General features: G+C 50.0%; 1 protein-coding gene across 5 annotated transcripts in view; it reads left to right on the forward strand.

The window, feature by feature from the left end:
• LOC100120180 (gamma-aminobutyric acid type B receptor subunit 2) overlaps nucleotides 1-18536 on the forward strand; it is a 125173-nt gene that overhangs the window by 12046 nt on the left and 94591 nt on the right. For 2 of the 5 annotated variants that reach the window (XM_008208762.3, XM_031931032.2), the window contains one exon: nucleotides 1590-1721. The exons of 1 other annotated variant lie outside the window; for it this stretch is intronic. The gene's annotated coding sequence lies outside the window, so the exon portion shown is untranslated. Of the gene's footprint in view, nucleotides 1-1339; nucleotides 1722-18536 lie in introns of those variants that run through there. 2 more of the 5 variants (XR_004227810.1, XM_031931035.1) reach the window with 1 other exon arrangement.

Genomic DNA, 18536 nt, shown 5'->3' on the forward strand with positions numbered 1-18536 from the left:
CATAGAGCGACGTAATTACATTTTTCGCAGCAAGCGAGAAGACAAAGCGAGAACGAGAACCCCCCGAAGTTCACTGCAGTGCCGAACGCGAAAATTCCGCCAACGCTACGTTGCAAGCTCGCGCGTCAATAAAACTCTGCCCGAGAGATAGCACGAGAAAGAATCACGCGGCTCCTCTTTCATCAGCAGGGGGGCGGACAGCATCCCCGGCAGAAGCTTCTGACGCTCGACTCTCGTAAATCACAATTAAATTTCAGCGCGTATAACGCGCCGAAGCAATTAAACGATTCAACCCAGCCTGATACATCGCTTATATATACGGGAGAAACGAACTCGTGCGACGTCTTATTTATCCCCCGTATACCGGGCACGCGGGCTATTAGAGCGGAAAATTGAAAGGGACTGCGTCGAAAGTTGCGCGAGAGAGAGAGAGAGAGAGAGAGAGAGAGAGAGAGAGAGAGAGAGCGAATTTCGCGCGCGCTTACATTGTAAAATGACGAAATACGTTATATATACGGCGATGACCTCCTTTCGCTCTGTATAAGCGATTCCCGTCGCTGAAAATCAATTGATGCATCGCCTCAGCCGTTATATCCTCAAGGGCCGCACGCGTGTATAATATACGTTAGTATTTCGATCCCTTTTCCACTCCGGGATCGGCCGCGTATAATGGAGAGTGAGAGCCGATGCCTCGTAAAATCTCGCCGCGCGCACGCGGGTGAATTTGAAAAAAGCACAGCTTTATGCGGCCGGGGATTAAATTCGCGCTCGATTTCCTCCATCATCCTCGTCAGCGATTCGAAAACTCTCCGTTGTGTGTGTATAGGGAATACATTTATTATGGATAAACTCTCCCGCAGTGTTCGCAAGGACGTAGTTTAAAAGTCAGATATTCCAAAATGGGCCTCGGCGCTTAAAAAAAGGAACTTCCGCCCGCGCAAACTTGGCCCGCGGCGCTGAAAGAAAACAGCGAGAACCAACTCGGAACTTCGTATACGCACAGCGTGTCGGCGAAGGGGTTAAGTGCGTTTGTTCGTTGCGCGCTGAGAATTCCCGAGCACTTGCAGCGGACTTTGCAGGAAAAAATAAAAGAAATCGATCGTGACGATTCGAAAAATAACAAGAGCGTTCATCTGGTCATCCACCGGCGATTTTTCCGGACTCGCCCTCCTGCAGGACTACAGCAGGACTACAGCAGCACATCAGTAGCGCGGTAGTAGGGGGTGGTGAAACGGTCGAGGGAGAGAGAGAGAGAGAGAGAGAGAGAGAGAGCTTCGTAGAGCCGTCGTCAGAGGCGCTGGCGCGCAGGAGCCGCGGCTCATTCGCGGCGAGCCCGGCAGTGCCGCCGCAGCCGCAGCCGCTCGCGTAGCCCTTGGCGCACGTTTCTCTCTCTCCTCCGCCTCCTCCTCCTCCTGCGGCGGCAAGAGCTGCGTGGGCGCGACTTCCCGGAGTGAGAGAGAGAGAGAGAGAGAGAGAGAGAGAGAGAGAGAGAAAGTGTGTCTTTTCCTCGCTGTCTGCACGTGTGCTGTGATTATTCGTCAGTGCGTGTGACTCTGAGTGTACATTGCTTTTCTACCCCCCGTATGTAGGTGAGCTGGCGAGAAGTGTCTTCTGTATACTCGGTGCGTCGGATAGAAGGCGACAACGTGGAGATACAGTGCGCCGGACCACGACGACGAAGATGATCGAGTCCTGCCGCAGCGCGTGCTGATCGCAGAAAGGTGAGTTTGAAATTCGAGCTTTCGCGCTCTCTGCAAGCTCTGTGACGGAATCATATGCGCTAAGAGCCGCGTGACCGGCTGAGGAAGCGTTCGCGTAAACACGCGCTCGAGAGTCGCACACTATTTTTCCGATGGCGGCGAAAACAGCCGTTATTTATCCAGCGTTAAAGTTCGGCCGGGCGCGAGCTTGATTACTCTTTCAATTAAGGCCACTTTGGCTCGGCGGATGCAGGGAGAGAGAAGCAGCATTCCTCGAGTCAATCCTTTAGCGCTGGCGCCGTCGAGGCTCTCGTCGATCTCTTCATCCGTGATTCTGGCCTCGTCGCCGCCGTTGTTCTTTTCATCAGCAGCCCAGCACGTATAGAGCGAGATTCCTCCCTCGCTCGTCCTAATTCTCCGAAGCGAAAGCCCGGATTCGACTCTCTACTTTATACTTTGCTCTCGAGCTTTACTTTAGACGCGCGCGCGCGTCTTGACCGAGATTTAAACTAATTTCAAAGCTCGCGCGCGAAGCCGGTCTGTAAGCACGAAGCTTGCGTATATCGGAACCGAACGAAGAGGCGCGTCTAATTCGATCTCGGCGAGAGAGCGGCTAACCTGATCGATAAACGTGCGGCGCCGAGATGGAAGCACGTGCGAGTTGGCTGAGAGAGCAACCCTCGCTCACGCACGCATATAATCGGCCCGAGAAATTTAATTAAGCGAAAAGTCGCCGCCTGAATTATCCATCCCGGGTAGTGAGTAGCCACTTTCCAAGTTCCTTTATTAAGCCCCCACCAACTCTTCGCTTGTAGTGCAGATCGGCCGCGAAATTGTTTATCACTTTTTCGAGAGCTTGCATCACGCGTACGTGCGTACGTACGTCTACACACAGTCAGATACAGACGAACGGACGTAAAGGTCTGGCATGGAATATTCGCTGCTCTCGCCGCGAAAGTGGGATATATGGAGAGCGAACTCGCGCGCGGATGAGTGACGAGTCTGGCAGGACAGAGAGCAATAGGGCTTCCGCAATCCCGGAAAATCTATTTTTCCCCGCATCGTCGACGCGTATATACACACACACACACCCACGCAAACACGCACACAGGTGCACGCGCCGCGGAGCGACCGAAATCATAAAGGGAAATCGCGGGCAAAGCCTCGCCCGCGCGCAGGTATATAAGCTCGAGAAAGTGCGAGAGCAGCAGAACCAATAGAAAATTTATTTGAGGTTTAATCACATCGCCACAATGACAGCATTGTTCGACGACGAACAATGGGCTTCGCGCGAGGCCAGGATTTCTCTCTCGTCCCTTTAGACGCTTGCCTGCCGTGTACGTCGACTTCGCGCTGATTTGCGCGCGCTGCAGCCACTTTCCTCGCTAAAGTCTCTGTTTTCGCGCGCCGCCTTTTCTTCTCCGGGGCTTCGTTGTGTTTGCTTTTTTCAGCGCTAATCATACGAGTTCACGATAATAATAATCGTATCGCTCGTCGCTGAAAGCTCGGATGTGTCGAAAGTCGAGCTTTCAGCCGAATTACCGCGAACGTACACCGGCAGCGGATATTAATTATAATCAATCAGCGGCTCTCTGATGGACACTTTTGACATTCGTTATACTCGTGCAACCCCGCGGATAAAAAGCGAGAGGAGCTTTTATATACCCTCGCGCAGCAGCGCGAACTTTTATTCGTACGATCGAACGATCGCTGCGAGCAGTCCTTTATCGCGACTTTACATCCCTCGAAACTTTTCGAGACTCTCGTTCATATTTCAATTCGTTCTCGTGACTCGGTTCTTATCTCGATCGCGAGTATTATCCTCGCGCGTTCAATTATCCGACACGCACTATTGTTTCGTGAACACGGCCAATTAAGAATTTTTTTACTCTATATATTCCTGCGCAGCGAAGGAAAAAACTTGCATCGCTCACACGCTTTCTCTCTCTCTCTCTCTCTCTCTCTCTCTCTCTCTCTCTCTCTCTCTCTCTCTCTCTCTCTCTCTCTCTCTCTCTCTCTCTCTCTGCACAGCCCATATATGTAATATTATTTCTCCTCGACTTGTTTATTAGACGAGCCCGCTGCCGATTAGTCATCGCCCCGCCCCCGCACACACGCGAAATCTTAACTTTGCTTGCGAAAAGAGAGAGCGAGAAGCTTTCTTTATGTACGTTGAGGGACTTTCTCTCTCGAAATCGTGACGGATCGCCTTCTCAAGGGATTCCGATCCTTACTTCTCCCTGTGTGTGTGTGTGTGTGTGTGTGTGTGTGTGTGTACACCTCTATCTCGAGGATGACTGCCTGGCTCCCTCGTTCGATACACGTGTCGCTCGTTTTTTCACCTTCTCTCGCTCCCTTTACGAGGGAGATCTCTTCGTCTCTCGTTCGCTCCGCCGTTGTTTTTTCTTCCCGTGACTCGCTTTTTCTTATTGTATTTCCCGGCTCTTTTTCGGCGCGGGAGTGAATTTTCGGGAAAACACGGAAAATCTTACATCTCCGAACTTATCGCACGCTGCAGGGACAAAGCAGTCCGTCCGATGAAAGACGATTAATCAATTTAAAGGAGCGCTAAAAGCTCCGCGTTGTTCCCTAATACGATCGTCTCTTCACGGCGCCGTTCATCAAGCCTAAGAGAAAAAGCTCTGAGCATCGCGCGAAAAGCCATACTCGGAGTCCTGCCGGCTGTAAATTCTTAAAAGCTCGCCCGGAAGCTCAACGGGCAGACCTTGACTCGGTGACCTCTATTCCGCGGAAATTATTCAGCGCCTCGTGCGCGAATAATCGCCGAGATTTTTATACACCCTGGCATAATCGAGCCGACGAGTAAATAGAGAGAGAGAGAGGAGACAGTCCGGGTATCGATTACGTCGTGTGTGTGCTCAGTCTGCGAATCGAGAAGGGGGAAAAGCTCTTCTCTGAGCTGATATTTAGAATTTAATTATGTGTGTAGAGGCCAGAACGGCAGAGCGGGAGAGAAGGACGAAGATGTGTGTATATATATAAGGAAATGGAGGAGCTTATCGCGGCCGAGGCATCGGCTTTCACCCTCCGAAAGTTTTCCGACCGGCGTGGCACGACTTTCCGCCCGGCGAATCTTTCTAAAAGCCGCCTCCGAGATAAGAGTGCTATTTTGTTTTTACCGCTCTCTCTCTCTCTGTCTCTCTCTCTCTCTCTCTCTCTTCCATCCTCGTGTACTCGTTCTTCTCGTCGCAGTGGGCGGAATTTATCGCGGCTATTGATGCATTTCTCTCCCGAGAACTTTCCCAAATTTTTTGATTTATACAACCAGCCTGTGTTTACCAGGAGCGCTTCGCGTTGTTGTTTATTTACTCCCGCCTCGATGGGATCAATTCGCCGCAAACAAAGCGAAAATCGCGATGATTTGTGCTGGTAACTCTATTCTCTCTCCTCTCGTCTCCTCTCGTATACACAGGGAGAAGCACACGTATAAGCTCGACTGTTACACGTATACCGCGCTCGCGTCCCTGGCAACCGGCCACCGACGGACACACAATTGCGCCACAGTCCTGCCCTCTCTCTCTCTCACTCTCTCTCTCTCGCGCGCGCAATATTGCCGAGTAACGCTGCTGCGCGGGACTATTCACTCGCTGGCTACATACCTCCATATACCGCACTGCAGCCGCGCTGTGTCTTCGTACGTGTGCAGGGGACCAACAGCGGCTCTTCTTATCGGCCGGCTACGGCGTATTGTCAAGCCGAGCGGAGAAGTGCTTCTCTCTGCCCTACTGCAAAAAGCTCGTCCGAGCGTATCCCGGAGCTTACTACTGCGCCGGGGGATGTGCTCTTCAGCTGGATGGATGGTTTAACGGCTGGCGATTAGGGGAGGCGAGAGCTTTATTCGCTTATTTTTCTTCCTTACGAACGACAAACTCCTATATGTGGGGGTGTTGAAGTTTCTGCTCAGTTCGCGAGCGAGAGCTGACGTCAAAGCTACCTCCGTAAACAGAGTAATGCTGCGCACACAAAGCCTCCCCCCAATTCGTTGTCAATTAAAACGAAGAGGAAGAGAAGAAAGCAGCGTTTACTCTCTTGATATCGCGAACACGGCAGTCAAAGGCTCGCTTATAATTAAATCCACGAAAATCCAGGTCAATATGTCGCGCGCGCGGGAGAAGTTATCATCGCGCGCACAGAGAGCAGCAGTTCCTTTTTTTTTCACGAGGCAGTAATACGTTACGACGTATACGCCCACGTGGCTATGCTTTATTTCACCTTCTTTTTCATTTCGCGGTCGAAAACGAAATAAAAGCGAGCAGCAGATTGCGAGCTTCAATCCAGTCGCGGAAGTTATTACGCTGGCCGGGCTCCAACTTTCTCTCTGCCTCTCTCTCTCTCTCTCTCTCTCTCTCTCTCTCTCTCTCTCTCTCTCTCTCATTCGCCGGTGTCGATCGATTAAATATTTCGAGCGAGAATTGATTAAAAAAGCCCTGATTTCGCGCCGTTCTCTAATCGCGCGAAAAATAATATCCGATGTGGAGAGAGAGAGAGAGCTGTGAGTTCATTCGGCTGTATACTCGCACCCGCGCGCGCGTTTGATGAAATCGAGGGCCGATCATTGCCATTCATCCGACAACCTGTGGCGGCAGTCGCGGATGTAGAGCGATGGAAATCTATCTAATATCGAGAGCTCGAGTATAGACGAAAATAAACGGCATGACGAGGCGGCGAATTCACTGGCTTTTTCGATGCTTTCGATGATTATTGTTTCGCCTGGAAACAAGCGAATCTCTTTTCAAAAACAAATGCATATAATTTCCCGTCCGATTAACGCGGCAAATTAATACGTAATTTAATTACACCGAAATTACACGCTGCTTCCAGGTACACCTATACACATGCATTTATTAAACGTCCGTCGATGTATACACACAATTTCAGCGTCATTGCTGCCGCGAACACACTTGGTCGAATAAAATTTAAAAATATCCCCCAGCTCCACCGACATCAGCATGAATAAAAGACCGAGGAAGCCTCATCAGTATTCCTCGCAATGCTCGGAGCGTAAAAAAAGCTCGTCGATCCCAAAATGACTCTCGCTCTAAATAATGCATTAATCGAATAAAGTCTCGCAGCCGGAAGAAGATGTGGAAAAACAACTCTCTGAAAAATGTACATATATATGTATAGGTGTACACGCGCGAACGCTTCTTTATATCCCCCTGCGCGTCGTCGTCTGCAAAATGATCCGGCAAAGCCTCGGGAGAGAGAGAGGAGATCATCGGCCGTAACGGGGAACGTAAGTAAATTAAGCGCGAAGGCCTTCGAGCTTTTGAAGTGCTACTCTCTTTCCCCCGCGCGCGCATGTGTGTGTACGTGTACCACCCCCTGGGATAACTTATCGAGAGAGAGAGAGAGAGAGAGAGAGAGAGGAGTTTAGAGAGGAAGATGTCAATGGGTAGCGGGGCGTGAGCTCGTCAAAACGAAAGCTCGAGCTTTAAGGAGCGTCAAAGGCTCTCTTCGTCGACGGCGCTGGCGCGCGCGCGCGCGTGTGTGTATAGGGAAGGCTTCAACGTTGATTGATTCGAAATTGTTTTTACACTCTACGGCTACATCCACCCCCGCCTCGAGGGATTAGGCAGATACAACGTAATCCAGAGGCTGCATCGGAAACATCGTGTAACGCGCGCGACCGGCCATTAATCATATCCTTTTTTTTTCATTCGGAGACGCCAGCTATAGAAGAGGAAAAAAAGGAGAAGCGTGATTTCTTATCGTCGCGAGACACCCTTCGCCTGCACACTGTCGCACTTACGCATTCAATTAGGATACCCACTGCGTGCGCTACGTCAGATAAAAGTTTATTTTCACGGGAGGTGTATCTTGAGGCTTGAACTTCGGGGGCAGGAGTATTAGTAGGAGGGCAAATGACGCGAGAAGTTGGCTCGGCAGTTCGTCCCTCGATCGTCCTCGCTATATGTATAAGCGTGCGCCGAAAGATCAACACGCGACGACGAAACTTTCTGTTTGCAGCTTAATTCCGATAACTAAGGCAAATGTTATTACGGATTCCAAGGCTGGCTTTCCCTCTACATACACGCGGCTGGTATACTCGGGAGGATCGAAAGATTGTCTAGAAATTGCTTCCTCGCTTGTACCGAGAATTTTGTAATTCCTACTACTAGATTGCGCAAATCTCGGACTAATGAGGCTCGCCGATCCGAGCGACGATAGTAGGGGGTAAAATGAAAAACAAGGTCATAAATGAAATTACCCATCTGCAGAGCGGGGGAGTTGATTCATCAGGCGAAGTGCAGTCTCGCGCCGCGTCTCTCCTCACCTTGTAGCCGCGACGAGCCGCCAGAGCACAACTGATTAATGCGGCGTCTCGCGGCCGATAAATCAGCCCTTAGCGTAATTAGACAGCGCCCGCGAGCTGCTGTGAGGTATATTATCTACGTGTACAGAAACGCGTACGGCGTATCGTTGTCTGTGTGTGTACTGAAAAAGCATAGCCTCCCAGATGCTCGTTACAACGACGGCCTCGGAATTTTCTCGCTCGGATGCGTGCAGATCGATATCGCTGAGGGAGAGGAGCTCTCGCGTAACGTCGATACGTCATGGCCTCTGGAAGGTAACTGACACGACGCGCGACACTCGGGCTTGATTGGCTCTTAAGAGTATAGCCTTTTCTTCTCCCGTCGTTTTCGCAGAGCCATGCAGAAGTGACTTCTTCTAATTTTAACGGAATTCCGCAGCCCCGAGATATTCGTCTCGAATCCAGCCCTCGATTATTAAAGCCGTAAACTGCGAGCGCGTTAAAAAGAAGTCGCAGCGGCAGTACACAGCACAATAACGCGGCGCTGCAAGATTGTGTTCTACACCCCCACCCTTGCGAGCGTGAGAGCCATAAAGTTGTTATACTGCAGCAGTCGCGCTGCACGTGCGCCGTGTATTCGCCGCAGTGTGCGATACGCACACAAGCTCGGTAAGTGTAAACACGTGTCGCTGCTGTGTCAGATGGGCGGAGACCGCACTGCCTTGTGCCCTGTGTGTGTGTATATAGATCGATGTAAGTGCAGCGTGACCCACCCTAAGAGCGTCGCGTGGCATATTTCTCGCGAGCGCATATTCGGAGGACGACGTGGCTGCTGCAATCCTCTTGCGACCGGCTGTCCCGACGCGCGTACACGTGTATCCACTCTGTTTCATGAATTTTCGCGCGAGGGAAGAAGCTACTCCCTCTTGCGCAGGAAATAAGCTGCTGGGTCTACACTTATGCCCGTCGACTCGAATTTGGGACGGGAGACGACCTGATGCGACCTGGCAAGTATACGCCGCCTGTATTCCGTGCATCTGATGGGGATTAAAAGACGGCGTTGTCCGATGGCGCTTTGTTAAGAATCTTTGAATTCCGCTGTCGAAGCGATTATTCGAATTCTTGCCTCGACGAGACGGGGGAGTAATTCAATACAGCGTCGAAATTCTTACTCGATTCCTTCGTCGTTGCGATGAATCACGACGGGACGACGTTCCCGGTTAAATGTTCCGCGATTAAGCGAGAACGTCTTCCCTAATTTGGGAACTTACGAGCGAGATTTTTCACCCGGCGTGTAATAATGTAAATCTCCCCTCCTATATATAATATGAAACCGCGTGTAAAAATAGCCCTCTATGTATCCCGGCTCACCCACTTTCTCTTTGGATCGACGGAAGTCGCCTCTACACACACGAAGCGGCATTGAAAATTAAAGGCGATCGATTGCATATTTTATTCGGACGCCTTGCGCGGTCTTTTGATTTTTTCCCCTTTCCTCTCGCCGAGCTGTGTACGAGTGTATGTGTGTGTGTGCGAGTTTCGCGAAATCGTAATTTACGCGGAGACAAAGGAATTCGTTAGCTTATTTTTGTAAGAGACAGGCTGAAACAATGAACTATTTAAAGAGGATTTAAAGAAAGGGATCTTTGACAAAAGAAGGGGCCTCGAGAAAGCGCGACAAAGAGAAGGAGGAGGAAGAAGAATGCATTGTGAAAAATGTGCGTCAGACTGCGTTATAAAGCCGCTGCCGACGCTTCTGGGTCGAGTAGTAAGGGTCAGCGTCTGCTCGGACTGCCTCTCTCTTTCTCTCCGCGCTCGCGTATAACAGTCGCGGAAAGAAGCGCCTCAACTTTTACGAAGAAACGGATTAAACTTTCCTCCCTCCCTTTCTCTCTCGGCATAAAAATGTCGCCGGTTTTCCGCTCGTTTAACGTTACCCCCTTCCCGGCACTTTTCACCCATATACTCTGTATGTGAGGCGGTTACACGTAATAACGAGGATAAACCGTCTCGGAAGAGCGAGAAAAACAAGGCCGCTGCGCGTCAAGACTGATTTACAGCTCGGGATTAAATCTCTCGCGTTCGCCGAATCTCGATAAGGCAAATTGCTCCTCGTAAAGCGCGGCGAGAAGGACGCGCGTTATTTATTTTTTTTTTCGCTCCATACACACATGACGGAGACTTTACTCGCGAGATTACAAGCAGTGAGAGGAGAATGAAATTCGACAAAAGAGACGGCCGGCATATAAGTGCGCGCGAGGCTGGAATTGCTTTGACTCGCTTTGTGGCGGCTCATAAAAAAGTCGCTCCCTTTGAGGAAATATTTGCCCAGCGCGCGCCTGTGTGTGTGTGTGTGTGTGTGTGTGTGGAGATCTGACCACAGGGCAATAAAAGAGAGCAAACGCGAATAAAAGGGGCCAGCGAGGTGCGCGCCCGGAAAATCCATCGTGTATAGAGGCTGGCTGCAGTGTGTATACGCTGCTGTTGCTACTGCCTCGTAATTTGTGTGTTGCTTCCGTCTTGGTCTTGTTATCGTTCCCTCGGCCGGCAGCTACTTTCGCGTACCGCTAAAGGCTTTCCGGATGAAAATAGCGTCCAAGAGCTTCGTTAGGCCGCATTTGCCTTGCCATTATTATTCCGGAATTTCGCAGCAGAGACGAGAAGCTCAGCTCTTTACTTTACTCTGAGCGACGAAAAAAGCTTAATCGCGGCCATTCGTTTCGTTACAGCGACTCCGCAGGACGTGCGCGCGAGTGTATCGTACGCGCATACAGCCGGAGCAACGGAATTAGACTGCAACGCCGGGAATAAGAAGAGGACTAACGCGGCTCTTAATTCCAGGCCGCGCCCATTGTCGAGGGTAATTTTAGCCGTCTGCCCTCGCGAAAAGCGCAAGCTGCTCTCATTGTCAGCCCGATTGTGGGCGGCGTTGATAATATCGGGAAGGAGAGAGAGATTTGCGCAGTGGGTACCTCGGAGCGCGTATAAATCGCGGGAGGACTATCGGGAGAGTGGTTCTACTCGAAATTGCTCTCTCCGACTGCGGTAATATTCGTAAGCCCGTGTCGTTGTGTGTGCTCTCTCTCGAGGAGGAGGAGGGGTATCGTGTAGAATGTAATTGAAAGCGGGGATTTGTTTGAGTTGTCGCTGACTTTACACTGTATAGAGAAAAGTTCGGGATTCGCTGAGCAATCTCTCGATAAACCTCAACAAGCCAAGGGGGGTCACGATTCCGCCGTTTCGCTGCAGATGATTCGTAAATAAAGCCGAGGCGCGCTGAAGTGGATAAAGAGCGAGAGGAGAGGAGGACGAGTCACTGGTTTACCGAGTCTCTGGGGCATAAGGATGCTTGGCGTCCGGCCAGACCGCCAGGCCAAGAAGCCCACCTTTCCGCGCCGGCTACACGCGTACATGCATGTGTATTGCTCGTTCTCTGTCGATTCGAGAGCGGTTTTTAAATTTTTCTCTCCGAACGTTCGACACTCCAAAAATAAAATTCAATTAAGCCATCGTCGGCCGCTTCTCCAGGAAGCGACGAGGAGAAGGGCTCGGACCGAACTTTTCGCCGCGGCTCGCAGAATTTTCGAGTTTACACTGTCCCGCGCTCTCGCTTCTCTTCATCCCTCGCTTTACAGCTGGGCCGCAGGAAATTACGTACGTACGTGTCGCTCGTGAATCGCTCTCTGAGCCGGTCATAAAGATTCAGGAACTTCGGGGAGGAAATAGCCGCTGTCCAAGAGAGAGAGAGAGAGAGAGAGAATAAGAGGGACCCCTTTTTTCTCCTCTCGCGCCTCGTCGTCTCTTTTATCGCTGGAAAGGAAAACTGAATTTTTCCAATGGAAATTTCAAAGAAGAAACGACGACTGAATCCGTTTCCCATGTGGCCCGGCCGGAATCGGGGTCAAGGGAGTGCTTGAGAATTTCGGCTTCTCTCCCTGCTCTAATGTTTTATCGATATACGCTCGGATGGAGAGGGGAAATTTCGCGCGCGCGAGTGCAATGCGTCGAGAGGATAAGAATCGCGCGGTGCGAGAAGAGAAAAAAAGTGTACGCGCTGCACGCGAGCGAGTAAACACAGCGGTTAGCCTAACAAGCAATGAGACTAATGATCCGCGTTAGACGCCAGCAGCTACTACTTTAACGAATAAACACATACGCGTACACGGGATTATTAATAGTATGTTATCACCGATAAGTCAATTAGGCCGAAGCCTGCGTATGTGTACGTGTATATCTCGTAAGCAGAGAGGGGAAGGGGGTGGGGTAGCGTCCCACGACGGACATTATCTTAATCGCGATCTCGAGATCGCCACCCTTGAATTTCAGAGCTAATCTATTTTCGTTTGCCTCTCTCGTAATACACACAGGCTCCGGGAGCAATGAAGAGAAATCGAAGAGTCAGAGCCAACGTGTGAGGCGGACACCTTCTGCGTGTGGGTGGGTGTGAATATGAAGAATAAATGAAGTCGTCGGGGAGATAGATTCTGCTTCTACGACGAGGGACATTCGTTTGAGTTTGTCGCGGGATTTCGCCGGTATAAGCGATGATGATGTGGAGTTAAAAACTATTTATGACTCCGGAGCCATTTTTCTTCTTTACGCGCACACGTACACCGCGATTGATAAATACTACACGTCTGTGAGTCTAATAACGTCGCGATAAAAGCCATGCGAGAAGAGAAAGTTAGTCAAATTAGCGCAACAATGCCCCAGCGTTTAGATCGACGTCGGAATAACTCGGCGCATAGTTCGCGGAAAAATTCCTCGTCGCGCTACTGAGCAGCAGGAGAGGAAAAAAAAAAGAACACACGCATCGGCTGCGCGCTAACGAAATCCCGCAGGCTCAACTCTCGAACTTCCTACTCGCGCGATCCGTTATACGACGACGCATTTTTTTGCTATACGACGGCGAATCGATACACGTCCTCATTCATCAAACGCACGTATACTTCGGCGATGCAAAAAGCCAAGTCGCTCTTTTTTTCCGCGGGGTTGACTCTTCCATATCGATTAGCCATCGACATGCGGGAGAAGAGTATGCGTGTGTGTGTGCGTGCGTGTGTGCCAGCTAGTCTAAATCGAGGGGTCGAAAGCCCCCTACTGGGCTCAATGAGCCATTATCATAATGCAACAGTTTGCGCGAGGCTGTGTATACCTCCGCAAAGCTGTGTGTGTATATATATATATATATATATATATATATATATATATATATATATATATATATATATATATATATATATATATATATATATATATATATATGCGGGGAAATATCGCCGAAGGGCCTACTAGGCGGTAATTATTCTCGAGAGTCGATCTCTTTGCCGGCCTCGACGATTTGCGAATGCCGATATCGTGTTACCACGGGGGAGGAAAAAAGGAGTATCGATCCGCCGATGTGGAAACTGACGCGTCTTGAGGAGGGTCTGAAAGACGATCACTGCTGCGCTGTTATTTGTTAACGAGATGTTTTCGTGGCCTGGCTTTGAAAGCTCGGCACAGACGTAGTATTAATTGCCACAGAGCTCAAAAATAGAAATCACAGCCCCGCACACGCACCCCTGATAACCTTCCCTCTTCAGCAAGCCCACTAAAGATTCGAAAGTTGCCTCGTGACAAAGTTAGAGACGAAGTGATTGTTACGCTATAGTCTATGCAAAAACACTCCCTCGATCGAGCCGACCCGCGAGCGAGAGCTTCTTCCCAAGGAAAAAAGGGTCCGATTATTCGCGAAGGAGAAAAGTGCGCTCGGCGCTCCACTCTTGCTTGTTATCTCGGGCTAAGATTGCAAAACAGCCGCGAGCGCAGTGTCTTAGCCTCTCTCCCCCCTTCGCGGCACGATAAGGGAGTTGCTCCAACTCCGGTGAAAGTTTGCGCGGATGAAATTCAGTAATGTATTTTTCTTGTTAACTCGGGTAATCTCGGCCCCCTCCTCCCTTCTCGCGAGCGCAACAAAGAAAAAAAACGAAGAAGAAGAGCCATTCGACGCGATCGACAGTCGCACTCGACAGGCGCGATGATGAACGCGAGAAGCCGGATATATATATTTTAATAACAGATAGCTTCGTGTATAGGCGGAGGTTATATCTCGGACTTAGGAGAGACGCCGATCAAAGGGGATCTACTCAGGCCTATGGCAAAATTGCGAGATTACCGCGCGCGGGATTCAGAAACAATTTTTAAAAGAGCCTTTTCCCTCCAGCTCCTTCCGCATATATACTTGTATACACGCTACACGAGAGCGGCGACTCCATTGTAAGCGCGCCAAGCGGATTTAGTGGAAGAAAGAGATGCACGTGTGTGTGTATATATATATATATATATATATATATATATATATACACGTGCATCTCTTTCTTCTATTATATATGTATTCTTTGAGCTGACTTATTGCGTCGCGTTTTTTTTTTCGCTTCTCTCTTCCGCCGTCGACCGAGCGTTAAACATTGTTCGAGAGCGGAGAATCGAACGCGCGTCGCTGCAAGTTTGAATAAGTGCCGTGTACTCTGCAAGTTTCGAGAAGAACGTCGGAGTTATCGATAAGAATGGGCTTCGCGAGAGTTTCCAATTATTCGCGTCTGTTTTCTCGCGAGATGTATCAATCTCGACGGATATGCTCGCTTTCTTTCCTTCCTTTTTCCTTCGAACGAGAGCTACGCAAAGTTCGATCGTTCGACGACGACGATGATCAGCGATTGCCGCGAAGTACCGGCGTTTCAATTAGAATCCGGGGCTATAAAAAGCTCGCCCTAAAACACCTGGAAACTACAATTTCGAACTTTCCCTGCGAGCGCGTATAGTCTCCCTCTTTCGACTCGAGGCACTCGCCTCTGGACTATTTTTCCCGCTCCTTCAAGTATTTACGGCCCTCTTCCTTTGCCGGGGGGGGGGGGGGGGACAAAAAGTCGCGACGCTGCGGTACAGAGAGAAAGAGAGAGAGAGAGCAGCCCGCAGCTACTCTGCGAAATTTCCCACGCAGAGATGTCGGCCGCGGGGATTATCGTCGTTCCGGCTGCGCGTGTAACGAGTTTTTAAAAACACTTTTGCTTGCTTGGGATTTTAATGCGAGAGAAGCTGGTCTGGTCATGGGAGACGAGACGACGACAGGAATTTCCGTTGACAATGAGAAAAAGCGTCGCTGTGGTGATGTGGATTCTTCGCTTAAACTTTCATTATCTCTCGCTCTCCAAGTTGGAAGTTCACCTTTTCGCGAAACACTTAGCGAATCGTCGTTTTGTGTTTTTTTTTTTTTTTTTTTACTGTACTCGCCTCATCTTGTTGCATAATTTATAAACGAACCTCGTGTTTCGTTTCTGGCGGGATTAGCGCGATGTGCTCTTGGGAGCAGCGTTAAATTTTGCAAAATCGGAAAAATGCGGAGCTTTTCAGCGCGCCGCCGAAGGAACTGGGCCACGAGAGCTTTCATGAATTTCCGAGAAGCTATGCTGAAAAAGGGCAGTTTTAATATTTGCTGGTTTTAGCAGAGAGCGAGGTTTTCTCCCTGTCTCCTTATAATTAGGTTAAAACATGTTATACAATGAAAAATAAACAAAGCTCACGTCGGGATATAAACCCGCGGGCAAATTGATTCGAAAACGCCGTAATCCAAGCTACTTTTTCGGCAACCCGAGCCATAAACCGACGGTAGAATAAATTCCCTCGCGTTCCACCGTATACACACGGCTGCTCGATCTCGCTCCGAAGGATTAACGCGAACTTTTGGTTACACCCCCCTACTACTCCGAAAAAATAAAACTGCGAGTGAAAAAAAAAATAGAGTAGCCTCTCCGCGGAATCGATGCAGCGGGATTTTATAGAATTTCGTTATTCCTGGGCTCTCTCGTGCGCAGCAACGGATGAAATATCGCGCGCTAGCGCAACAGTGCAGGCTTAGAGCCTCGTGCACACACACGCGCGATATGGGCGAACTTTATTGCGCGCAACATTCGGCTAACTCGACGAGCCGGTTATTCATTCATCAAGGACGGGTCGGCGGCGAGAAGCTAATTAAAATTTTTTTTCCCCGCAATCTCTGCGGTTCGCTGCATAGCCCAGGCCATTTTTACACACTCGCTCTGTGTGTGTGTGTGTGTGTGTGTGTATAGTGCTGCGGCGCTGCTTTATTTATAAGAGCTTTTCGTCCGGCAAAATTGTGCTGCCGCTGCGCTGCTGTTGGCGCCGGTGCGGTGTAATCAGTTTTTGAATAGTCAAAATCTGACGGGCCGGCTTTATTAAGGGAAAAGTTCTGCGCGGCGATATATGGTTTATATTTCGAGATCCTATACCTCTGACGCTTTTTTAATTAAACTTTCGGCAAACAGCGACGCGAAGTCCGACGTAAGAATTATCAACGACTTTATTCCATACATACATGTCAAGTCTGTGTGACGCCCTGCAGTAGCCAGAATAAACGTCATTTAATTAAGTAAAAATCTCTTTACGATTGTAGCCCACGCGTACTAGCTACCTTCATTAATTACGCGAGAGCGCAAAGATCAAAGGAACTCCGCGGCGCCTCGAGAGAGTGAGAGAGAGAGAGAGAGAGAGAGAGAGTGTGTGAGAGAGAGAGAGAGTATGAGTGAGCGAGCTCGACTACAGCGCCGCTGATGTGGGCACAAAGTTATGGTTTCATCGCGTAAGACAGCCGGCGAAGCAGACAGCCGCTCATTAGGCCAACGTCGCTACTGAAGTATGCCTAGCCAAGACCTTAGCTCTACACGTGTGTGTCTGTGTGTGGGTCTATGTAAGGGTGAGGGGAAACGAAGGAACGAACAATGGCTCAATCACGCTACAAAGCGCAATCACGCGATTCCAGTCGCGCGCAGCCCGATGGATATAATTCCGGGCCTCGCAGTCAAAACTCTCCCTCGAAGGATCGGTTCGCCAGGCTTCACAATGTAAACGCTGCCCGCTCGCGCGAGCGAATGGATATTACTCGCGATCGAATCGCGGCTCGGGGATTGATAATACGTCCATTATTTGCGCGACTCTATACGATCGACCCGTGCGCTCAAATCAGCCATAAATCAATCCCAACGAGAGCGAGCGAGTGATATAGCCTCCGGACTAAATCCGGATCGTCGCCTTTTTTTCCTCGAGCTTCTCGCGGCTCCGCTCGATAATCGATGTGTATACGCGCTCTTTTTTTCCTACTTCTCGACGCACAAAAAGAAAGCCGATCGGCAAGGTCGAGAAAAAGTCTCTCTCGCGTGGGAGAGCATCGCGGAAAAAAAACACGTGTGTGTAGGCCTTCATCTCGGCTATGCGTGACTCGCGAGAGAGGAGAAAAAAACAGTGAAGCATAGCGGAGAAGACAGCTGCTTATAGTTCTCTCTCTCGTGCCGGCCGGCCGTTATTCCGCCCCGCGAGTCTATACACACTACACAGCCCTCGAAAGCTCCTCGAGAGAGTGGAGAACTCGAGGCTGGATTATCGATCTGTGCGGCACCGGTGGCGCGAGAAAGGAAACGCGTCACTACCGCACGCTCTGTGTGTGTGTGTGGAGGCTCAGCGCGACTACTGGCGTGCGATGCTGCTGTCTAAAATTATGTTACTGTGCCAAGGCCGAGAAGAACCTTGGCATGGCACGGTCACCCATGAATACTGAATGAGAGAGGGACGTTATTACTTTGATTGTCGCCGAGGCGCTGTGTATATATACGCCTTGAATTCTTTCCTCGCGGCCGACTACTACTCTCCGATCGATTCGCGGACGAGTATAACGGCTGCAGTTCTTGAATTAATTCACTGTTGCAGGCGGTAATCGCCGAAAGTCTCGATAAAATCGATCCGCGGGCGACTCGTTAATATTAATCACGGTGACTTCTTGACATTTCAGCGCTGCGTCTCGCGGTAAACGAGATTAAACGCATTAGGCATTGAACGATAAATGCGCGCGGCCCTGCGTAGGGAAAAGAGGATTAGCGCGGCGCACGTCGTCGCTGTACAGGGTAAAAATGAGCGGGATTAGTTGTACTTTCTGTACTCGCGCTCGGTGATGCTCTCTCACTCTCCGAATCCGAAATTAGGCTCCGTCGCGCGCGACGTCATTGATTATTCAGAACGTCTGCGCGGCTGGCGTGTGTGTGTGTACTATATTCAAATTTCCCGGGTCTGCACAGAAAAGGGAGGGAAATTTTCAAACACACGTGACCCGTCATTAATTCTTAACGACGACGATTTCACACCCACTGTACACACACGCACACACGATGATGCAGCCCCTAGCGCGTATTTGCTTATCTTTGATTCAGAGGGAGATAGACGGACCGCCTCTATAATTATTAATCAGCGAACTACATCATTATGCGGAATGTTTATTAAACAGGCTTTTAATTAAAGCTGCCATGTACCTTTTCATCGCGCGTCCCCGCGTATAAATAATGAGCCCCACACACAAAAGCGCGAGAGAGAAAGATCAGACGGGGGTGTATAGGTCGCGGAATACTTGGCTTTTGGCAAACTCCACTGCGCCGACGTGAAAGAACGCGACAGTTTCGCCCCGGCAGCGAGATGCAATTAAGTGCGCCGTTACGGAAATTTATTATCGATTATCT

This window comes from Nasonia vitripennis, chromosome 5 (genome assembly GCF_009193385.2).
Source record: "Nasonia vitripennis strain AsymCx chromosome 5, Nvit_psr_1.1, whole genome shotgun sequence".
In the NCBI taxonomy this organism is placed as follows: domain Eukaryota; kingdom Metazoa; phylum Arthropoda; class Insecta; order Hymenoptera; family Pteromalidae; genus Nasonia; species Nasonia vitripennis.